At 35.2% G+C, this 26,215-nt stretch overlaps 2 long non-coding RNA genes across 2 annotated transcripts in view; one reads left to right on the top strand and one right to left on the bottom strand.

The window, feature by feature from the left end:
• Positions 1–26,215, bottom strand: part of LOC138123525 (uncharacterized) — a 309,532-nt gene that overhangs the window by 19,622 nt on the left and 263,695 nt on the right. The gene's annotated exons all lie outside the window — the stretch shown is intronic.
• On the top strand, positions 23,661–25,457 carry LOC138124281 (uncharacterized). The gene is made up of 3 exons (XR_011157096.1): positions 23,661–24,518; positions 24,568–24,750; positions 24,807–25,457. It is a non-coding gene; the product is annotated as an uncharacterized lncRNA (long non-coding RNA).

Here is a 26,215-nt window from a genome sequence, read left to right as displayed (position 1 = left end):
TGTTTTTTTTTTGAAATCTCGCGTTTATATCAAGCATCAAAGGACCCTACAAGACCTGAAGGCCAACATCCGTGCAGAAATTGCACATCACGTGAATACGAATGAATAATCTCCGTCAGAGGGCGTAGTGTTTTGCATTAAATTAAGGTACAGTTGGTTGCAAAAAAAAAACGGGAACTGTCAGAATAAAATTGACACATTTTTACAATTTTTTCATAGTGTGAAACCTTCTTACGAGAGATAGGTTAGAATTAGAGTGAAAATTCAGAAATTTATAGAAATTATTTGATAGGTATTGTCGAGTAGACAATTAATTGACAAATGGACAAAACCAAATTTATATTAGAAAAATTTTCGTTTCCCGTTTTTTTTTGCAACCAACTGTATTAAATTTGTGTATGCATTAAATCATTAAATTTCAATTCATTTTATCAAAAAAACTTAATTTAATTCACCTAATAAGCTAACACAACATTTATTGATTTTGAGGCGGTACGAAGTTCGCCGGGTCAGCTAGTAATTAAATAATATAATAATAACTATCATTAAATTAAATATCATTAGACGAAGATCTTATAAATGTGTTCTTTTTATCTAGAGAACTTATGTACAACTCAAAAAGTTATTAATGAATATGAAATCAATACGGAAAAAGGAACTTGCGGGAGAAAAGAAAGCTAGAATGGGCACTGGGGGAGGCCCTTGTACACAGGCCACTTTCGAAACACCGGAAGTGGACCTTTTGACTGAAAGTGTCGACACAGAATTGCCGAACACGCTTGATAGCGACACTTTGGCGTTGGCAAATGGAGCTGGAGACCAGCTGTATGTTATGTCTGCTGACGGAATGCTTGTCGCAGACGAAACCAGCTCCGGAGAACAAGACACTATCGAAAAACAACAATACGTGGTTCCATCAAAATCTACAAAGAAAAGTAAACATTTTTCTTCATTATATTATAAAATACGGAATGTGTTCGTTGTTCTAAAACAATGATTTTAATGTTTTTCTAATTAATTCAAATTTGTTTAAACATTTTTACATAACTGAAAAGTAAGGAGGTAAATGAGGAGATCTTGTTAAGACTGCATAGGGTGGAAGTTTTAAAGAAAAACGACCAAGAGCTTCACGAATTGATTATGGAAGAACAAAGACTGAAGATAGATATTGCAAAAAATCAATTGGTTTTTCAAAAAAGGATGCATGTGTTGGAAGAAGTATTTCTAAATAGGTTAGTTTAATTGCATTTAATTTGTTCCAAACATTAATAAATAGTTATTTTTATATTAAGTGCGTGAAGAGAGTGTTTTTTGTGCATGAAAAGGTCTTTTACGCCGAGACGAAGGTCGAGGCAGTATAAGCCGCACGAAATATAAACAATATTTTTTCTATAATTGATTCAAAAAATTGAAATTAAAAATTCAAATTTTTGAAGGAACTCGGAAGTTTCAATGCAGTGACTATGTTGCTAGGTAACTAATAAAAAACAGTGCGTGAAGTGAAACACAGAAATAGTCGTGTGCGTGAAATGGCATTTCACACACTGTTTTGTATGGTTTCTATGGTTTCGATCTTACTAACAATGCAAAAAAAATACACGTAAAAAAATGACCCACTTCATGCACGGATAACTATGCGTGAATTTCAATTTTTTGAATCAATTATAGAAAAAATAATTTACGTAAAATGTCTTTCTATGAAGGCAGCTTTTATCGCATTTCCCATAAGATTTTCAGGCAATGGTGGGTCTTGTATTTGCAATGTTGGAGGATCGCCTTCTTCCTCTTCCAACCAAAGATCTCCATGCATGATTCCTAGATTATGTAAGACCGCACAGGCAGTTATAATCCTCAAAATGTTACCTATTTTGTACTGAAGTTTGACGTGGAGACATGGAAATATTCTTTTGAGTTTTCCATTTATTCTTTCTATGATCTGCCTTGTTCCTTTTAGGGCATTGTTATATCTTTCCTGTGCTTCATTAACATGATTTAAAACAGGTGTATACAAATAATTTGTTTGTGGATATCCGCTATCTCCAAGTACATACTGTTTTCAAATATCCTTGAATCATGGGTTGAACCTGGGCAACGGACGACAATATCCAAAATTTCAAGTTGTGGTCCTCCAACTATCTGGACATTTAAAGAGAAATACGTTTTCCTATTTCGGTAAATTTCTGCCCTAGGGCCTCCAGGACTTTGAATAGGGATATGTGTTTCATCAATTACCTCTGTCACGCCGGGGAAACCCGCAATTTGATAGAACAATTGGCGATTAGCATCCAATTGGGCCTGGGTTCTTGGAAACTTTATGACTTGACCTATATGTCTCGACAGCTGTTCTGATGTTCTGTTTATGATACGGCATACAGAAGATTGGCTAATTTTGCTTAAATCACCACATACAAGTTGAAAGCTTCCAGTTGCAGTAGTAATTTTAATAATTGGTGGTACCTCGCTGATTTGGTGGATCATTTGCGAATACTAGTGGCATGATAATGTTCAATACGGATTCTTTGTAAAATCTGTATCGCCTTCTGAATTCATTATCATTGTAATACACAAGAGGGTTATCTGCATCTCTTATGTATCGTCTAGGCACTGGTAACCTAATATAATCGTCACGATAATTAATATGTTCTATTAGATCTAGATCAAAAATCATTTTCTTCTGTCACTTTAGAACGAGGAGTCAAATAGCTATTTATGTAGTTAGTTGCAAAATGAGAGTGTTTTTCGCATGAGACGTGAAAATTGTTCCAACGAACGAAGTGAGTTGGGCAACACGTCGAATGCGAAAAACACTCGGTTTTGCAACGAATCACATACAAGATTTTTTCTAATTCCTCATAAAATTGTTAAAAAAAACAAGAAATATTTAAATTTTAGTAAGTACCTAATTAAATCATTCTACCATTGAATTTGTCAAGGAATTTATGTTTCGCTTTACTATGACAATATGTAAACAGAAAAAAAATCCACAAAATCACAATTTGGTATCAATTTGATCCCTCAAATGAGTGATTCCGAAGAAAGTGTGGGTGCAGATATCGAAGCTGCAGCGGAAGCTGCTATTTCGACCTTGTTACCAGCGAAGTCGCGAACTGTTTATGAGTTAAGTTATCAACGCTTCGACCAGTGGTTGGGTTTGAGGAAGTTGGAATGCATATCCGAAAAAGTAATGTTAGCTTATTTCATGCAAAGATCTAAATTGCGGAAACCATCAACAATGTGGAGCGAGTATTCAAAACTAAGAACAACCATTCATTTGAATAAAAAGGTAGATATGTATTAGCAAATTCAACAATTTGATTCTTGAAGAGACTATCGCGGGAAGAAATCGAAGGTTTTTACCAAGGATGAAGTCCATGCATTTTTAAAAGAAGCCAACGATGAAACATATTTAATGTTAAAGGTACAAGAAAAAAATTATTAGAGAAGAATTACATTACAAAATAATCATCTTTTTCAGGTTTTACTAATTGTCGGTATATCAGGAGTCTGCCGTAGGCAAGAACTACTTCAGTTGTCTATAAAAGACATAGAAGATATGGGAGAATTCCTGAAGATTCAGATCCTTGAAACTAAAACAAAAGTACCACGAGAATTTACCATAACTCCGGGAAATGTTAGTGGATTAAATTTATTAGAAGTCTTTCGAAGATATTCTTCATTGCGATCTAAAAATACACGGCACCAGAGATTTTTTGTTGGTTATAGACTTGGAAAATGCATTGCCCACCCTGTTGGAATAAATACTATTGGCGGCGCTCCAAAACAAATAGCCACTTTCCTTGGTTTGAAGAATCCCGAAGAATACACCGGTCACGCTTTCCGCCGTAGTTCGGCTACATTATTAGCTGAATCCGGAGCAGATACGTCGATTTTGAAACGTCTTGGGGGGTGGAAATCGACCAATGTTGCCGAGGGTTACGTTGACGCATCAATACAAAATAAGAAGAAGATCGCTCAAATGATTTTAGGCAAAGACAACACTACCAGTAAAGCCTTATCTTTCAAAAAATTGAAAACACATGATGCTACGTCTTCAAGTGGTCAAATCCCAGAGAAAAATAATTACTTATCGATTGATAGTTATCATGAGATGTCTGCTGTATCGTCAAACAATCAAATTTCAGACGAACTTAACTTGTCATCATCATTAACAGAAGGTTTCCATATTTCACATTTACATAATTGTACTGTAAATATATATAATAAATCATCCACTTAATTATTCTTAATTGAATTTGACACTTTTTTTTCGCATTAATGCAAAAAAGTGACAATCAAAACGCATTAGCGCAAAAAAGAACGTCATTTTGACATTCAAAACGACAACATAAAATTCGACATTTTACAACGGAATTAGAAAAAAATATTTTAAGTTCGAACATAAGACTGGTTCCGTCGCGTCTTAAAATTTGACTTATAAAGCGAACGATAAGTGCCTACTTAATTTCGTACTTTTGTCTCTGAATAGGAATAAGTATCCTATCTTAAGAAAAAACTTAAAATGGTATTGTACTTACTGACCATGAATACCGTTGTCACTTAAGACATTGTTAAGTTCTCACTTAAGCACGAACTTGTCTCGTAAATTGTTCCTGAATTCTGAATTCGACCCTAAGTGTGTAAATAGCTCTCGACGAGAGAAATGCAACCCGCAGGTTAATAAAGAAATGTATTAACGTAACAGTACCTCAATAAAATTTACAACGTATTATGATTGTGAGAAAGATGTAATTATGAAAATGTGCAAAAATGTGCAACGTGCAAATAAAAGCAACTTTACTTTATGGGTGTCATTTCCTTGTAGAAATATCGAGCGATCCATTGAATTTGTTATTAAAGTTGGCGCTGGAATTGAAGGCATAGGTCTTTTTGAGTCGATACACTTATTTGTATATAAATTAATGATACAAAATGCTATCAGTGGAGTTAAACGAAGGGTTCGTTTGTTCTTAGAACAAAATGGTGAACACTTTCAGCATCTGTTGTAACATTGTTTAATAAAATAAACATTACCATTGTAATTTTTCTCTCAATCCCTCGAATCCTTAATTCGCCATTTTCTGTTTTACAATTGTCATTAAATGTGACGTTTGTCGCGATAGTTCAAAACTAGACATGCGTTGACAGTTCCAGCGGCAACTCTAATAACAAATTCAATGGATCGCACGATATAAGATTAACCACGCTCTTTGAAATTTAGTGGGAAATGTACTATTCCGGACACGGAATCTTGGCCAACATTTTTTAGACATTTTTTAAAAAATGAAGCAAACCAGTCATTAGTGTCATTAATAAATGACAATTATTAAAAATCACTTTGAAGTTTTTCTTGTGACATCAAAAAAAGCAGGGAAATGGCATTATCGGCTATAATATACCGGGAACAAATTATTCGACCGGCAATTTATTCGAACGGTACGCAAAATAAAGCAACTAAAAAATGTTCTTAGCAGCTTGATAACATTTTAACATCATTTAAATTGTTTCGACATCAAAATGTGATTTGTAAAATAAAACAACTCCACGGCAAATTGGTACCCTAAGCGTCTTTCGAAAATCAGTTCTATAAGCAAAAAGGATGACTGAGCAGCAACATAGACCCGATAGCAACAGAATTTAAATTTAAGTAGCGGAAAAACATTTTGATCCCCTAAGATTGGTCTACACATTTTGTACAGCAATATGACAGCTACAAATTAATAATTTAATCAGCTAATAATACAGGTCGTCTTCCATAATATTTACTTGTTCGGATAATTTATTGAAAAGAGCAGCGAGATTCGGTTGCGAAGGTCGAATCTTACCCAATCAGCATCTAAGTTGCAGCGTCTTGCAGTAACATGCGCTGAGCAACAAGTCAGTCTCCACACATGTGTGCATTGTGTACAGGGTGATTTTGAAAGTTGTGCAGATATTTTAATCACGAGCTACTGGCTTCATGTAGAACTCGGAAAAAATACACTTCGCCGCAAAATTAACGCATAATTTGCAATTTCAAGAAAATTTGGTGAAGAAGGTTTTAAATGTTTTGGCAATAAGTTATTATCAATACCTCACCTCATTCTTGATAATTTTTTCGATAAACCTTGTAAAAAGATTGTAACGGTTTGTTGATAAAGACTAAAAAAGTACGTTGTCTTATTCTCTATAGTTTAGTTGGCTGAACATTCGCTTATTTTTCGAGATGTTTATGGCTCGCTGAAATTGTTTTTGCATAATGTTACAATATGAACCGTCAGAGAGAGCAAATGTCAGAACATAACGCCGTAGCAGTTGTTACACTTCATGGTGAAGTTCCAAATACATTTTTTTTAAATTCAATTTCGTTTGGTAGGTACATTTTATGGAGTTATAATTTTTACAATTTTTACAATTGATGTTATTACTGCCGCTGAGGCTTATGGCCTTTTTAGCAGTTATGGTGAAGGGCGAAGTCAAACATTTATAGCCCAGCGCGTAGGAATAAACCAATCAACGGTTTCCCGTATACTAAGCAGGTACAGAGAGACAGGAGGATACAGTCGAAGACTGTTTTGTTTACGTTTGGCAATTATTATTACAGTGGTGTCGCGATAATCCGGATCAATTAAAACCGAGGTGATCCGGATTGTCGAAAAATCCGGATTATCGAAACATATTTTCAGAACAAAATTGTATGTGTTTTTACGTAAAATAATGACTATGGGGCGTATCACGAGTCACGACACCCTTATTAAATTTAATCATGACTCTAATTACCTTGGTGACAAATTCATCTCTTTCTGGCAAGTTATAATTGCATACATCTACAGTGAGCGGCAAAAGTATGGAATAAATTTTGGTTCATAAAAATACATGTTTCAGTACCAAACAAAATTCCAAGCAGTCATTTGTTTTCGAGTGATGACGTCATCGATATTTTTTTTAATGGAAACCTCCTATTTTTTTTGTTGATTCTGATAGCCCTTTTAATTGTCTAAACGACAGTATAAAAATTTTGTTACTTACTTTAGGAAATTTTTGAGAAAAAAAAATCCCTTGCTTTAAATCATCATTAAGTGTAACATTTTTCTGCTTCTTCTGCTTTTTTTGCAGTCACTAGCCAAAACAATTCCTTGAATTTATAGTTATTTCATAAAACATAGCAAAGTTATTGAATCCGGATTACAGAATCAAATAAAATCCGGATTACAACATACACAATGGAGCAGAAAGCCAATTCGGATTACAGAAGCACATCCGAATTACCACAGGGTTCGGATTAGCGCGACACCACTGTATTAATATTCGTTAACATGGAAACTAGTGTTATACCTACTACAAGTTCAGGTAATTCGCAATCGCAGTAAACGATAGTTCCTTATTTTCAATCGGATAGCGATAGCACCGAAAGCGACGAAGAACAAGTACACCCTGCAACAAAGAGATCTAAGGGTAAAAATTGGGTATTTGTGAAAAAAATTCAAAATTACGGGGACGCCGGAAAAGTTTTGAAGGAAGAAAAGTTGTGGTCGGTTAATTATACACACGACACAGAAGAAGGAAAAAAAAAGATATTTTAGATGTAATAAAGCGAAACGCCTTGGACCCCAATGCTCAGCAGCAATATATTTACTGTTTGATGCATATCCGGATGCAGTGTTAATGTATCGCGTCGACGTTGATCATGATCATGATTCAAAGGATTCTGCCTCCAGTCACGGATTGAGCCAAAACGTCAAGAAACAAATCGATAAACTTTTTGAACTGAATTTAAAACCGATGTCCATAATGAATAGTTTATCCAAAATATAAGGCATCAGACTACCGAAAATGACTCAGTTGAAGAACTATTTAAGTGATCGGCGTCGCGCGAAGTATGGGAACCAAACAATAAGCTTGGGTGAGTTTGAAGCATGGCTACTTTCGCATTCAACTGTACCAGATGATCCGCATCAACCGTTTGTGATATCATATAATGTATTCGACAATGAATCAACACCACATTTCCGTTTTGTACTAAGTACTAAGTATTTACTGGAACTAGCATGTGGTATAGAAATACTTCATGCAGACGCCACTCGCCACTTACCAACTAATATGGCAAGGGTTTCCTGTTTTGATACTTGGCACAACAGACAAAAATAGAAAGTTCCATCCATTGTGCTTAGCTGTAGCTACTTCCGAACAGAAAGATGACTTTAAAATGTTATTTGACGCTCTAAAAAATAATGTATGTAATAATATTCTTTATTCTCGAGTGTTTTATAGTCGACTGTTTTAGTGTGCGATGCGGCGAAAAGCATGCAGAATGCCTTCACTGAAGTTTTTGGTAATGCAGCTACAGTAAGAATGTGTTGGGCACATGCAAAAATGAAGATACAAACTCGAGTGGAGAATATAAAAAACAAACAGATTCAAAAAAGTGTGTTGTTGGATATAGACGATTTGCATTCTACTGGGTGCCCCAAAATTGGCGGAACAACTCAATGGGGCAATGTCAACTCATGTTAGAAGATAATGAGAAAAATAATTAAAAAATCCTATACCTCTTAGATTTGAAGATATAGGGGTTCAAAATGTGCAGCTTTGATCTCGTTTATTTTAAATTTTAAAAAAGATTTTGATTTTTGGCCGTTATTGTCTGTCAATTCCAAAAAAAAAATTGTAATCCCTACTTTATTGTCATCATGATTACCTGCTTGATTATGAACGTTGTTTTTTGGGTGGTAAATTTCAAAACTCAAAATTATTTTGTCATTTCTACTACACAGAACGTTTACCTCAGGTTATCTATGTACGATTGCTCTAATTTTGTTTATTCATGTCGGATTTTTGGAATATCTGAGCTTCAAACAGTTTTACTTGAATGTCAAGAAAGTGATGGCCAAAATTTTTTGGCCGCCATATAGTCCAATTTTTACCCTTTTGCGATGACGTCATTATCTAGTAACTTGAGTATGTACCGTATGTTTCAAAAAATTTCTGGTCAAGTAGGTTCTGAAAAACAAAAGCATTAAAAACGTATGGCGTAACTTGAATAATTCAGACGGGAAAGTGTTTATCACAATAATTGTTTTGAACGAACTGTCATAAAATGACAATTTCAGGAGAAGCTTGACAACGGTTCTTTTCCTACGATTCCACGAAATTGGCGTTGCCGCCAAGATTTATACTGCTGCCGCGAACATCTTCACTTCCCACTTCGAGGTATACGAACGTAAACAAACGTAACAGTTTACAGTGGTTAAAGTTAGGTTATGTACCCAGATCAACAAAAACAAATAAATCCGCCCAATATGTGTAAACAAGTAATGTAATAACAATAAATAAATAAACAACAATTAAAAATAACGTGTTATAAATTATTCTAGAGCAAGTGTTGAAAATGGTAGCCTTGAGCTTCGATGCACATTGGAAGACGCCTCAAAGATCTTGATTGATCAACCTATTGTTAAAAAATTACCACAAATAACGAAGTTTCCCGTGCTGAGGCCCCGTCTTATTGAAAGTACCCCTGAGTGAATTGGAGTTGATTGATGAAAACATCAAGGATGTTGTTTCGGTACCTTTCAGCTGTTACTATTCTTTCGAACAATTCTTTGACAAGTTGACACTGATAACTCAGTCTGCTGCGACAGTTGCCTGAGAGATAATTGGGGTTCGTCTTCCATTTGACGTTCGACAGTCTCAATATTTTCGTCAGTACGAACTTTGAATCGAGCACTTCCGCTGAACACTGCCACTTTCTCGAAATGTGTGAAGTGTGTGACCATTGCAAAATTAAAGTTCAATCATGAATATCTTTTGTTCAGGAGTGAAAATTATTTTCATAGATAAAATTTTGCGAACAAAATTATTACGGCAATTAATGACGTTTCTGACAGTTCAATTATTATTTGACAAGCTGCGCCATACGTTTTTAATGCTTTTGTTTTGCAGGACCTACTTGACCAGAAATTTTTTGAAACAAACGGTATAAATAACTATAAATGTGTCAAATTTGTTGACAATCGCTTCGAAAGGTTATGTTTGTAATCAATGTAATAAGTGAAAGAAATTAAAAATTGTCAAATTGACAGGAGCATAAAATAACCTCAAAGTGACCATCAATAAATAAACGTGCCTTTTTTTTGTTTTTTTTCTGTTTCTGTCGTTTCAATAAAGAGAAAGCGAGGAAGGAAATCGTGACGTCACCTCAAAAGGGTAAAAATTGGACTATAGTACTATTGGGGACACGGAAAACTGTTGCAATTGTCCACAGTTTTTTAAGATGTATATGTGTAAACATGTGATTGGGTTAGCGATTCGCTTGAAATATGTAGTTCCACCTCTTGAAGCCAAAAATATACCGTTAGGTCAAAAAAGAAAGAGAGGTCGCCCTTCTAAAGTCAAGCGTACACCTATTGTACAGTAAATATTTTATTTTAATATTTTATAGGTATCTAGCAATAGTTTTAAAAGCTGTTCAAAGGATATTTTAAAGTGATCAAATTTTGATAATCAAATGTTTATTTTTGATGTTTATATGACAATAGAGATGGCCAAAAATAGTTATTTTTTCACAATCGGGAGTAGAAATCAACTTTTCGGATGTCAACATCGTGACAGAAGTAGAGCATTTTCTCCCTAGGGAGTTTTCATTTTTTTGACAGTTGTGACAAAAATCTAATGGGAGTTTTCATTTTTTTTGACTGTTGTGACAAAAATCTAATTGTGTTGTCAAGGCAACTACTAATTCCATTAAATTCATCGAAAGATGACAACTCATTTGTCATCATTTTTTTATTCTTAAAATTTGAGATTTTTGTGCTGTTTCTACTCCCTACCGTGAAAAAAATAGTATATATACTTCTGGAGAGAATGCTCATTTTTCCCTCGGTGCTTTGTAGCCCTCGGGCTTCGCCCTCTGGCTACAAACTGCACCTTAGGAAAAATCATGCATTTCTCTCCCTCAATATATAATATACTATTATTTAACGAGTTCGTGTGTAATTTGGGCTTTTTTTGGCATGAGCCAGTTTAAAACTCGAGTGAAACGAGAGTTTTAAAGGTCCACGAGTCATCAAAATCCGTTCACACAGGAGAAAATTCTCAAATTCTGACAGTGTCAAACAAAAAAATATTTTAATGCTGAACAAAATGTACAGATCGATTTTTTTTTTTTGTTATGTCAACTATATTTTGTGATGGTTATTTAATTTTCGAGCTGCTCATAAAAATTAAAAAAAAGTATCGGCTGCTTTTATTTTGCTGATCACGTTTTGCTGCCAATCATCCTTTTTTGCTTACCGAAACTTTAACATTTTGCTGCTTCATTAAATCTAAACCTAATATACTCGTAACTAGTGGTATGATTATCGATATTATGACTGAAATTGAGCTGGAGATGTCCTGCTTCAATTTCACGAATTTAATATCATCGATGATTATTCATACCACGTGTTATATTCGATGAGACAATATAATGAATGAAATACAAAATTATTCAGTTATTTGTCAAACTGACAAATTTATTTCAATCAAAAATCGTAACGGCGAAAGTAAATAAGATAATATTTTTTTTGTTTTTTTATTATGGCTGTGATAGCCATGCAACTAAGGACTTTACGCGTTTTCATTGGATCATTCATGATCACGTGATACATGAATTATATTGTCGAGTCAAACCTGGGATTATATTCAATAAAGTTCAGTTCAGTTCACACGTCCTGGAGCCCGCGCTGTGGAACGTCATGTACGATGCCGTCCTAAGAATCGAGCTCCCCGTGGGCGCGAGGACCATAGCCTTTGCTGACGACCTCGCCCTTGTGACCATGGCGAGGAAGGAGGAAGAGCTGATGCACATAACGAACGAGGCACTGAAAAAAATCCAAGAATGGATGGAGAGGGCAGGCCTGAAACTTGCCTCACAGAAAACGGAGTCCGTGCTCCTGGTGGGCCAAAGGAGACCCGGGGAAGTAAGCTTCTGCCTGGGAGGAGAGACAATCGTCCCCACGACGTGCATCAAGTACCTCGGGGTGTGGGTCGACCGAGGGATGACCTTCCGACCACACATTCTGAGGACATCTGAGAAACCGGAGAAGATAGTGGCGATGCTGGGTCGCCTCATGCCGAATGTAGGAGGCGCGTCCAGCGCAAAAAGAAAAATTCTAGGGACGGTGGCGTACTCCACGCTTCTATACGCGTCAAACGTGTGGGCCAAGGCGCTACAACGGAAGAACAATACCAACGCATTGATGAGAGTCCAGAGGCGGATCACCCTGCGAGTGGTCAGTGCGTATAGAACAGTCTCCACGGAGGCCCTGCAGGTTCTAGCGTCGAGCGTCCCCATCGACCCCATGGTGGAGGGGCGGACAAACATCCTCGAAGGCAAGCAGGCCAAAAGTGAGAACACACGGCGGATCAGGCAGAAATGGCAGGAAAGATGGAGCAATTCCACGAAGGGTGGGTGGATACGGAAACTGATCCCACAAATAGAACCATGGCTAATAGACGAGCGGATAACCACTAAAATCGTTCACCAACCCAATCTTCGCGTAGAACTAAATGAGTGATACCTCAAAATGTTCGTCTTGAAGTGCTTAATATATATCCAAAGTTACGACATCGGCCATTGGTCCTGACAAAAGTTACTGGTAGTAAACGAAAAAAAATATATTTTTTTTCTAAAAAGTTTAATCAATTACCTACCTCGCTCTCGCTACAGTTATTGAGATGTTTTTAACACTATTATTTAGTATAGAATGTCTACTTTCCAACGATATACAAAAATTTATGTTAATTCAATTCTAACCGACTATAATTAATTATAATAAAGACAGGGAGTATGTCGCATAAAATCGATTCAGTTAAAGTGCAGCGTTTTTGTTTAATAACTTTCTTATAAGACCGAAATATGCAAATCGGTACACATGACAAGAAGCAGAATTTTATAAGCAATATTTCATTCGCTTATATTATCTACTTATTTTGATAAATAAAGACAGGGGAGCGAAAAAACTGAAGCAACTACACTGGACTCCGCATGTATACCCCTCACCGCACTACCCGCGTTGAAGCCTACATTGTTTAGGAATTACTTGTAGGGCGTGGATTCTTTTATTATTTTTTTGAAAAGACATTTTATTTTTCAATTTTAGCATTTGATGAAAGTTGTAATACATAGTTTATTTTGTTTAGTTTGTGCAACATACATTTAAAAATCAGCAGCGTCTTCATCATCACTTTCATTGGGCACACTTTGGTTGCAAATATTCTGGCATAATTGGGAACATTTACATGCTGAAGAACAGAAAATCCCTTCTTTAACACACAGACATTTTGAAGAATCGCATTTTTTTTCAGTGCAGAACAGATCTAGGAGTTCTCTAAAATCATAGGGAATTGGTTCTTGAGTCGCAGTGATCGGTGAAAGTATTCCGTTTTTTATGTCCCATCCATATTGAAAAACATCTAATTTGTCGACCATAAAAACGTGACTGTTGATCCATAGGTAACACTGGTAATAAGATCTACATAAAAAATATAAATTGCAAGAATACTTTAGAAAATCTAATAGATAATACCTTAAAATATGTTGATAAAATGCATCTTCTGTTGGCGGCAATTCACTAGCTGGTTTTTTGGTATTCATAGTTAATTTTATTCTACTTTTGTCAAGTGAATCTTCTTTTTCGCAATCATATAATTTATTTATGAATTTTCTCGCCAGTTGTAAAGAATCACCAACAGAACATTTTCCAAACTCAGATAAGTTAAATTTTTCTGAATATTTAAACAGCAGATTGAAGGGTGTACCTTTTCCAATTTTGAAAAAGGCACTTGTTGTATCACATCCTGTAATGCTATGCAATGCTGGCAAACTTTTACAAATATATTCACCTAGACGAATAGCAAGGTCATTTATGGGAATAAAATGTTTTTTATTGGAGTGTGCTGCAGAATGTCCGGACTGTAAAAATACATTACATTCGCGAATCAATTCATTGTCCCAGAAGTAATATAAAAGAAGTATTAGAACATCAGTATCATCTGCCTTTATGAGTACTCTTCTATCTTTATTTTCTGCCCTATCTATTAGATGTAATATTAACCTGGTATCAACTTCTTCATGATTCGATTTTAAATGTACAAGTTCTTTAACCCCTTCACATGTAATTGTGTAACAATTTTCGTTGTTAATATACCCACCAGCAATGATAATTTCTTTGTTTGGAGGTAATTTGAAAGTGGCTTATCTTCGATATAACTGGATAGAAATGCTATCAAAGCCATCTTGTTGCCAAAAGACTGCAAAAATGTTTTGTAGTTCACAATTTTTCTGGAACCTACTATATTATAAGTTTGGGCTGCACTTTCACCTCTTCGTTCCCTTTCATAATTTTTTGTAGAATTTTGAATGTTGTAACGATCGAAGACAAGAACAATAGTCTCGCAGTTTTTATTAAACAAATCTAAAAGTTTCTTTAAAGATTATACTTCCTATATCCGAATAGGTTTTTACTGATTTTTTAGGAATTTCTTGTAATAGACCCATGGCATCAATAATGCAAGAATTGAATCTATCTTTGATTTCAAACAAAGGTTGACAAAAACTTTTAATTTTTTTGCCCAACTCGGCTTTTGGTGATTTTCTCATAGAGCCATCTTCAAAAAACAAAGATGATGGAACTGGTGTGAGTTCGTATTTTAGAAGATTACTGAAATCCAAATCTCTGTGGCGAGCTGCACTCAAAATTCTACGAAACATGAATTCAGATGTTAGCGTGGATGTCTTTGTTAGCTTTTTCTTGTAATTTATTTTGGTGTCACTAAATGTATCAATTTTATGTTTTTTAATGGATTTCCAAAAGCTTTCAGTACCGTTTACTGTGAGAATTTTTTCGACAAAATTTTCCACATATAACTTAGCGTTAATTTTGAACTGAGTTAATGATTTCACAATATTGTCGGGAGCTATTTTTCCAGATGCTATGTGAGTTAATTTAGATAAGGCGTTAAGACTAAACGGATTGATCCAAGAATTTTCTACAACATCTAAGATTTGCTTGACATCTTTTTCATCTCGTATTTTCAGAGTATTGCTGTACTTTTTCCTCTGTAGTTGACTTTTCTATTACCTCTTTAAATTTTGTTGCATATTCACCAACAATGTGTCGTGTAACAATCCATCTTGTCAAAGCCTGTTCTTCTTGTGTAAAACCAATAACACCACTGGAACTTTTACAATCTTTATTAATTGTCTGTTCAAGAGCCATATCTGATGGTACACAGTTGAACTTCTTGTTTGAGGACCTTTTAACAACAAAATTGCCATTTTCCAGATATTCGTAAAAATCAGGATGAGTAGTTTTTAATCTTATCATATCTGACAGGTAAATGGGGGTAAATTTGGCATAGTTATGACGACCACCAGCTACTAAGTATGGCAAAGTCTCATAAACAGCATTAAGATGCAGTTGAAAATTTGCGTCTCTTTCAGCTCTTAATAGCTGTAATAAAATGTCGATAGCGTCTAAAAATGTTAACCAGTATTTGAATGTGTCGGATATTTGGCATCCATAAATTTTAAAATTTTGAATGGACTCCTGAATTTCATCTAAATTTTCCTTTAATTCCGACAGTGCATCATCACAAGTTAATCCCTTATTAATATTGTTTTCCAAGTTTTGTAGTTGCTCAATCATTTCATTTGTAATAATCTCGTCTTTATGCTTAGCTTCCACTGCCCATTCGAACATTACTTTTAGGAATGATCTGGTGAGAGCATCTCCAGCCAATATCAAACCCCGACAGGCACGGGCCAATTGTTTTCCCTGAAGCATTTGACGACAAGTATTTTCAGCATATAGACCGGAGTCAACTAAAATATTTATAAGGCCTCCATCTCCATATATTTGACCAATACTTGCTATGAAAGCCATTGTAAGGTGCATACCACCTAATTGCATGGTGATCTTTGAGCCTAACGTATCAGAATGTAGCCACAAAATTTCCTGAGCCTTAGAATATATTGCTAAATCTGCTGTCACTACAAGATGTTTCTGATTTAGGGTTTCAGCTATTTTAGTTAAATGTAAAAGCGTGGAGTATATTGTGTCGTATTCAGTTGGCGGTGAATTAATAAACGGTAAGTAGTAAACAGATGACACGGGAACCTTATTTGTAGAAATAAAGTTGTTAAATTCATTCCAACTAATTGTTTCATCACGTTTCTTGAAATACCTTAGCAATTTCCAGATTAGATCTTCTTTGCTACTCTCTAGCGACATTTGCTTTAAAATATTTGTTTCCACATCTGACAATTTTGGAGGTTCTGGCCTAACATTTGGTTTTTGATAATGACAAATCTGTTGTTCAAATTGAATATTACTGCATTCATTTAGAGAACGTTTGGTTTCCCTTTGTATTGCCATGGTAGAAGAAGAGCCAGCAGATTTTTGAAATAGTACCATAGCCATCGAATGGGTTGTGGATTTCCCATTCAGAGTCTCTTCGTTCTGGTCGAAGTTATCAATGCTAGCATGAAAAAATTTTTTGCACGTATCTTCATCATCACTAATCGGTTGTAGGCCCTGGGGAATATAAACTGCACTGTCTTCACGAAGCAAATTGCAGGCCACAGTTGTTAAAAAACATCTTATTTCATCATAAGAGCAACACAAACCTAGCTTGAACAAAACGTCGATTATTTTCTTACTTTTCACTGCGTGATGAATATATAGGGAAAGATTCAGACCAAAAGAAGTACGATTTCTTTTCTTGTCAAATGAATTTAAAATATTGGTACATATACCCATTGCTTTGATATTCTCTTTTTCCGGTACACTGACGTTCTCGTACGAAGTTTCATCAATTACCCAGGACACAAATTTATAAAGCTCGTGGGGAAGTTCGTTTAACAAAGTCTCAGTGTTTAAGGCGTTGGCACTCTTATATTCAGAATGTGAAGAAAAATTTGAATGATGGTCCCTTATCATTTTTCTTAGAATTCCGGCAGCTTGATGAAGTATTTGATCTTCATCCAATGTTGTTTTTGTTTCAAACAATTCTTCATCTTCCTCAATTTGATTTGACACCCCATAATCGGTCTCATGCTCCTTTGAACAAATAATTGTTGTTTTGCGTGGCCTCGATATAAAAGAGAGTTCATTCTCAAATTTTTGTCTCAAAAACCTACTCAAATTAGAAGAGACACATGCATTTGTTATATTACATTGTGACATGAGTTGATTCACTCTAGAAGTTAGCAATGCAAGTGTGGTAACAGATTTGTTTTTAATAATGTTAGTAGATATTTCATCACATAACAGCTTCAAAGATTGTTGCATATCGCTATCTTCATTCAAATCATCGCCGGATTCCAAAAGTTTTTTTTTTGCAGTCATTATATTTCTTTCACTAATGTAGTGAGAATAGCAATATTTATGATATTTGGCATCTGATGCAAAAAGATCGGGATGAAATTCCATACGATTTTGAATAGTGAAATCTTCTCTTTCTATAGCAGCTTTTAATGTTTTTTCTCTTGTAGTAGCACCCGTCCCTGTACACACAGAAATTAAGGCTTTTTCTTTACTGTACCGCTACTACCACAAATAAAACATTGATTTTTAATTTCAAATTTTGGTTGGCCATCCCTTAAAGTTCGTCCGCATTCATATCTGCTCATATCATTACTTGCTTTTTGAACTGTATTGATGTTGATTTTACTACAATATTTTTTTCTGTAGGAAGAATGATACGTGTTGTTTTGAGGGTTCGTAAGTAGTTCATCCTGAATTGAGTTTAATCGTCGGAATATATTGTCATCACGTAATTTACTATATTCTAAAATAGTTTTAATCCCAGCATAAGTTGGTTTTTTAACGGATGGTCCATATTTGTCATCATCAGGATCAACTACATTGTCGCAGATCAGACATTTGGCATTTTGTAATTTTTTACCTATTAAATTTAATTTGAAATAAAGAGATGACAGAGAAATATATTATTTACCTTTAAACTTATCAGTAAAATCACCGAAAGAAGGAACAACTTTAGTTTAGAACAATTTTCTTTTGAAACACAATATTTCCAATTTACATATACGTTCACACCACCCTCAAATCTTAGCTGAACTAAAGACTAAATTAAAAATATCAAAGCATTTTTGGGAAATTATTTTTACCCTGATTCCAAGAAAACAATACACGAATTGATATGAGTGCACCTGCAAACGCGCACACGGGCATCAGAGCGGGCAGTGCGTTGAGGGGTATACATGCGGAGTCCAGTGTAGTTGCTTCAGTTTTTTCGCTCCCCTGTCTTTATTTATCAAAATAAGTAGATAATATAAGCGAATGAAATATTGCTTATAAAATTCTGCTTCTTGTCATGTGTACCGATTTGCAGATTTCGGTCTTATAAGAAAGTTATTAAACAAAAACGCTGCACTTTAACTGAATCGATTTTATGCGACATACTCCCTGTCTTTATTATAATTAATTATAGTCGGTTAGAATTGAATTAACATAAATTTTTGTATATCGTTGGAAAGTAGACATTCTATACTAAATAATAGTGTTAAAAACATCTCAATAACTGTAGCGAGAGCGAAGTAGGTAATTGATTAAACTTTTTAGAAAAAAAATATATTTTTTTTCGTTTACTACCAATAACTTTTGTCAGGACCAATGGCCAATGTCGTAACTTTGGATATATATTAAGCACTTCAAGACGAACATTTTGAGGTATCACTCATTTAGTTCTACGCCAAGATTGGGTTGCTCCAAAACTAAGCGTCTTTTATTGGAGCTCCCGCTCCACTATAACGCGGGAACACGGGCAGATGGACTTCCACTTAACGCAAGCTTTGACGGGACACGGATGCTTTGGTGCATACCTGCATAGGATAGGCAAGGCGGACACACCTGCGTGCTGGTACTGTGCGGAGGCCAATGATGACGCGGAGCATACACTGTTCGTTTGCCCGAAATGGGAAGACGAAAGGAAAACCTTTCCAAAGAACGCTTCGTCGGATCCGAGGGAGCTCATCGCGGCCATGCTGGAGAACGACTCAAAGTGGGAGGAAGCGGCAGAGCATCAGAAATATCCTCAAAGAAAAAGAAGAGCTCGAGAGGCAGCTAGAGAGAAGATGAAAAGAAATATCGGTTCAGCTCGGAAGGAATGCTTAACGGCGAGTTCTCGGGCTGAAGACCGTATAGACGAGGAGGGGTTTTTAGTGGGTAGTCTCGCCCCGAACATCACGGCGAGGAGTCCCACACTCCCCAGGGCAACTTGGTGTCCTGGGGGTTGTACGTAAACGTATTTCCCCCTCCTCCCAAAAAAAAAAAAAGTTCACACATATTTGTCAGTTAATGTCAGTCGTGGCCAAGATTCCGTGTCCGGAATAGTACATGTAGCAATACAAAATTGAAAATTGTCATTTCTCCTTTGAGTTTCGTTGAGTTTTGAGTTGTTTGTCGTTTCCGTTTGCTAATTTGCATTATCTTTCAAAGCGTGCAAGTGTGCAGTGGCGAGTCGCGAGTAGCCGTTTTTCTTGTAAAACTGTTCCTGTTAGTGTTAGACGCTAAGTGTAAGTGGCTGCAAGTGGAACTGGCTGTAGTGCTGTAACCGTGTGACTTAAGAATAAAAATGGAAAGTTACGTGTTTCTGCTAGTAAATGGACAACCCCTACTGAATAAAAACGAAGTCTGCGTGCAAAATTTAAACGGTACGTAGCATGTTATAGTTATGAAGGTATCATTAAACACCCGTGGTGCCTTCAACGTTTGATGTCCGACTAGTTTCGTGTGTTTTTGGATTGACAATAACGTTTTACATTGCATTAACAAACACATAGAATAAATTTAGGTTTTTTAATGCCAAAAACGGACAACTTTACTTTTTCTAGATGGTACCACAGACTTCATCACTATTTCTGGCAAGATCCGATAAATGTTGCTGGAAAATTTTCCAAATACAATTTTACGACCAGCAACAGAGGAAGAAGTAGCAACGGCAGATGTGCAAATTATAAAAGAGACGAATAGTGACAAACATTGGTCCCGGCAAGCTACCTTGCCCCTGATCGAACTTAGGAAAAACTTTGACTCACAGTTCAAGTCAACTGCACTCAATAATGACGTAGTATGGGGAAAGGTGGCAGCGCAACTGAAAACAAATAATAACTTTAATTTCAGTTATGCGCGACCGGTGGCAGTACCTCAAAAAGAGGTACGTCAAGAAATCAGACAATATGGGTGACCGGGGGACAGCGTCAAACCCGTATCCACTGTTTCATCGCTGAAGGGAGTTACCCCTTCTACATCAGTAAGTACATTTAATGTTTTGGAAGATGACGCTGATAATGAAGAACCACCACCGAAACATACGTTAAAGGAAAAAAAGAAGACGTTGTTGTCAAATTCATGCGCGAGGTGACGGAGAATAGTCAAAGAAAAGAACGGAATAAACAAGAGCGACATGAAGAACTGATTGAATGTCGCAACAACGCGATTCAAGATTTTTCCGAAAAAATGAACAAGTTGATTGACCGTATTGGAAAGTAAGGGTACATTTATGTATGTATGCAAATCTTAATTTTATATAACTATCTTGTCAATACAATCGTTTTATAACTACAGTTATGTAGTTATTTTTCATGTCATTACTTCATTAGTCTTTTTAGCCCACTTTGAGGCTTTCTGGAGGTCAACGAAACCCACTTTCGACACCCTCTTCTGTTGACAGTATGTCCAACAGGACTTGTCTACAAAATATAAAGCTCACTAACGTTCCTAAGAAATAATGTCATTAACCTTAAGTGCATTTTCTTTGTGATTTTATAAATGAAGACAATAGAGTTATGTTTGAATATCATATTTTATGTATTTGTTTACTACAATGAAGAGATTAAAGACTTACGTTTGATTAACATATACCGGGTGTCCATTCTCAAAGTCGAACATAGGCAATTAACATTGTGCATTCAGTTTATAGGCATTATGCTATTATTTTTATACATCACACATTAAAGAATTAATAATAATAAAGTAATTAACATTTTAAAAGCAGTTTTTATTATAACATTCTTAATAAAAAAAAAGCAAAGAAACTAAAGAAAAAGGTAAAATTACAATAAATATTCAAATAACCCCCCGTTTTGAAATAAGCAATACCCCATCTGTTATAAAAAGCATTTCTTACATTAGCCAACTGCCTTTCAGTAATTAACGCGCACTCGGCAGTTATTGCTTCTCTCAAAGAATTAATACTCGTATCTGGGTGGCGTCTTTTGTAAATTTTGCTTTTAAGGTGGCCCCACAAGAAAAAGTCGCAAGGTGCTAAATCAGGAGATCTTGCTGGCCAATTTATAGCACCACCTCTACCAATCCAACAATTTGGAAATGAATCATTTAAAAAATTTCTAACTCCTAGGCCGAAATGCGCGGGACAGCCATCTTGTTGGAACCAGATTTCCTGATTTTCTCTTGCAACTTCTTCCAATGCAGGTCCTACCTTAGTTACTAATAAATCTAAATAAGTTGCTGAATTTAAATTTCCCTCTATTTCAAATGGACCAATAATATTGTTATTAAAAATCCCAGCCCAGAATTAATTTTTTGAGGATACTGAGTTCGAGTAGAAATATTAACTCTAGGGTTTTCCTGAGCCCAATATCGCGTGTTTTGAACATTTGGTTCGTTATTTAACGTAAAAGTGCATTCGTCTGTAAAGCAAATTGCTGACAGAAAGCGACGATCATTGTTAGCACGCTCTTGCATTTCATAACAGAAGGCACTCCTACTTTCTTCGTCAACAGCAAATATCTCTTGATGGCACTGTGCCTTGTAGGGATGATATTTATATTTTCTGAGGATAGTCTGTATCCGCGATTTGCATAAACCTACTTCAAGGGAAATTTGCCTTAAACTGGATGTTGGGTCCAAATTTACCATCGCCAAAACACGTTCTTCTGTACGGTCAACTATTTGTCTATTTCCTGCGATATAATTATTGTTTTTGAATATTTTCTCTTACCAATACAAAATATTATTACTTAGCACCACTAGCTTCTGATTCTTAAGAAATATTTGCACATCTTTCAAATTTTTGTACAGATTTGTGAATAGTACTAACAGAAGGTATAGGTCTGGTATGAAACTTGACGGCAAACAAATCTCTAACTCTCCGCAAACTAACGCCACTGTAAAAGGTTTTTACCATAAAAATTCGTTCTTCATTGGAGTAACAATTCATTTTTCGTTTGACTTAAACCAACAAATTTCAAATTTTTTGACAAATGCTGTCAAATTTGAAAATCATGGCATGTCATATTTAAAAATCGCCAAGTTTTAAATTAGCATATTAAAGTAAAAATAGCACCTTTAATCTTATTACTGGTACCATTTCAAGCGCAACAATTTTATCTTTCTATTGATACCATTACCTTACCTGTAAGTTCAATTGGCGAGCAGGAATCAGCAAAAACGTTCAATTCAATGTTAATTGCCTATGTTCGAGTTTGAGAACGGACAGGGGGTATATAAGATTTACCTTTTTTTTTAAATTCGGGGCGGTCTTAGATAAAATTTTGTACATAACACGTGGGCGAAAGCATATTACAGGAAACTCCCACTAATTGTGAAAATAACTATTACAATGTTATAAATGAAGAGAATAAAGACCTACGTTTGAATTACATAAATATATCGTATATTATTTTATTTCATCCTGTGTCAAATTGCGATACTTACCGTCATCAGTTTGAATCCGGGAAAACGCAAAAAACGGCCGGACGCCGGTTAGGTGTTGCTATTGGAAAAACAAAAGTAACAATCGCAATAACAATTATTCATGTTTAAGAAATGTTTTATTCAAAACTACATCTAAATACAAATTCACAATTTAACTATTTCGGCCACAAAGAACATGCACTTACTTTCTCAGACTAAAAACGTTAGTTCACAAATAAAATAATACAACCATTTAAACCAAATCTAGAAAATAGGCCAGGCAGCATAACGCTCTCAAAGATAAAGTTGAATTTTATCGTCTTGTATAATAAATAACTATTACCTGTTAATTATGATCCATATAATAAGATAAAATAAAATGTTATTGTTGCTGTTGGAATAATAAATCGCACAGATGATCTCTTTTGTCACGTCCTTCAGGTTCTTCCACTTGTCTTTCGGGTTCCAATTCATCATTTTGTTGAACATGGTTTAAACCCTTTTTAATATAATGTTGTACTTCTAAGTCGTTGCCATCAAGACATATGTTGTGTAATACACAAGCAGCCAACACTGTTCCCGGAATACAATCTGTCCTATTCATATCTAAAAACTTTAATCGTCTAAACCTGCCAAAGAGAAGGGCAAAGGTTCGTACTATTGTTTGTCGTGTTTTAGATAATAATATACCTACTGTCGAAATGGTTTTTTTGAGGTGTCATATTTCCCCAATTAACATAATTATGGTGGAATACACCAACTAAGAATTGGATATGCTTTATCTCCAATACTAATATATTCATTTTGTGGAAAGTACTCACGCATGTCATTTTGCACATTTAAGTACAGATCAGAATTTCCAAATATTCTATTATCATGCACTGAGCCAGGAAATCCTACAAACACGTCGATGAACTTCATTTCAGCGTCACATGTGCCTTGTAAAGTAATTGCGTAATTGCTTTTTCGAGTGATATATGACTGTGCATCCTCTTTTGGTGCTTTAATTTCTACATAAGTACCATCAACACATCCAATTACATTTGGCAATCCTGCCATGTTCCTAATCTTTGTTTTAGTTTCCTCTATCTGCTCCTCCGATGGCCATTTGATAATGCGAGGAGCTAAGTCACATACCACTTTCACAACTCTCATAAACGAGCTTGATAGTGAAGATTTGCCAAGATCAAACCGATCACCAACAGACCTAAAGTCAGGATGCAGTTATGTTGTGTGTGTGTTACAAATTTGCAGTGTTGGCCACCTATAAGAGTTCGGTGTAGCAAGAAGCCAGAGTACTGATAAAATGTGTGTCTCAACATTGATGGTATTTCTGGCTCTATTATTTTTTCGTTCCAACTGAAGACCTATAACATTTAATAACGTTTCATATATATCTATTGTAATACGAAAGTGTTGCTGGAATTGTTTTGCACTGTAACTGGACACAGTGTCTAAATAGTTCTGCACTCTTGCAGGTTTCGTTTTGTATTTTTTTCTCACAATGACAGTTGTTATTATTTCTTTATCATCATTACTACTTTCTTCTTCGCTTTCAGATGCTAAATTTAAAATAAAGTCTTTTTTATTCGTATGTACAATTGTAGATAACCACAAACCATAGAACAACTCCCACTCCTACCAGTACTACAAAATTGCAACAAACCGTTCACAAATGTGATGTTGCCGCGGCACATCTCCTCAGTGACGTCATAATCCTTGGGTGTGCCATTACCTTACCATTACCTATTCCTACAGCACATTTCCGAACGCACCCCAGCTGACTTGAGTAGGTAGGTAAGGATTTTTCGTTCTTTAATGGTACATTATTGATTCATAAATAACCACAAATAATATAAAGTTTTTTCAGGATTTCTCCAACATACCGCAGTCGCTCAGGGACAAGTTGTCAGAGGAACAACAATGTATTTTGTTATTTATGATACAAAATAAAGAACAAGAGTTCAAAATACAAGAACTTAAACATCAATCAAAAATTAAAGAATTGCAAGATGCATTTGCATCGGAGAAAGAAAGTTTAAAAGACCAACTGGTAAGTTAACGTAATTTTCATTATTAAAAAAAAAAATTGTCATTGTTTTTTTTTAGTGTACAGCAAGCTATAAAATATTATTAACCAATAAACTTCTTAGTGTCAGAAGTTTCATGTGTTTCATCAGGGATGAATGCCTTTCCCATAAAAAGGGATCCTACGAAGCCAAATTCCAAGCTTTAGCCGAGCATCCTGACCTGCTCAACAAATGGAAAATCGCCAAGAAATTATTTATTAATATTTATCAAAAATGTATGCAGAAATTAAATGAGAACGCTCACCCATTTTTTGATACTAAAGAAAATTTTGTACTCAATGAAGCCGACTTGGAGAGAGAGGAGTTAAAATTCATTGGTTTTCTTTGGTGTGTGGTGCCTCTGTATCTCCGAAAATGTAATAAGGAGATTATTCACTTGATTATTTCCTTCATGTGTCTAGCAACCAATTGCGTGACAAATATTGACCAATCAAAACGAGAAAACAAAAAATGACCCGATAAAATTTCTCTAAAAGGCACACTGTGCAATAATCCGAAAAAAAATAAAAAAGGATTGGAAATAATGCGTTTGTTTTCATTCTATTCAGGAAATAATCAGCTGTATACCCCTCGTGTAAAATTTTAATATCGGATAATTTTTTGCTAATGACTTCAAACATCCATAAATTATTCGGTCAGAAGACCAATTATTATCAAATAAAAGCCCTCGACTTCGTCTCGTGCTCTTATTTGATAATAATTGGTCTTCTGACCTCATTTGTGGATGTTTTCGTTCATTAGCAAAAAATTTTCCGATAAAAAATTTTGCACTTGGGATATAATTAGTGCGATTCTGTTTCAAAATTTAGCAATATTGTTATTGAACAACATTGATTTTGCATAGATCCAACCAATCAACAGCTTCATATCATAGCAACCACAACCTTGTTATATAGCAATATTGGTAAATTTTAAAACAGAATCGCACCAAATATGTGATTAAATTTATCGAAGAATAAAAGGTACTTGTATATACAAAAAATATGTGTATTATTAGAGACTTATTGCAACGCACGGTAATTAACGTGTACCCTATTACGGTGGACGTTAATATGGGTAAGGTTGACAAAATAGCGTTGTTCTAAATGGTATTTATTGCAAAAATATATTAGAGTAATATGCTATTTGTACATTTGTTACTTTGATCGTTGAACTGACGTAAATAGATAAACTGTATGACAGTAAAAATAATATTTGTGAATTTAAAGTTTCAAATGGAACAAGTTTTGGAAGCAATAATATTGGGTGGGGGTGATCATCAAGATGTTGAGAATGCTATATTACATATTATCCTGAATCGTGGAATTGGACAACACCCCAATCTACGTTTTAATCTCAATGAAATTAGTAATGAAGAAGCTAAAGGAAATTTTAGATTTGAAAAACAAGATATTCCAATACTGGCCAGACTGTTGGAAATTCCAAATC

The sequence above is a fragment of the Tenebrio molitor genome, chromosome 2 (genome assembly GCF_963966145.1).
Source record: "Tenebrio molitor chromosome 2, icTenMoli1.1, whole genome shotgun sequence".
NCBI lineage: Eukaryota > Metazoa > Arthropoda > Insecta > Coleoptera > Tenebrionidae > Tenebrio > Tenebrio molitor.
Note: the sequence above shows the minus strand (reverse complement) of the source record. Positions and strands in the feature narration are given on the sequence as shown.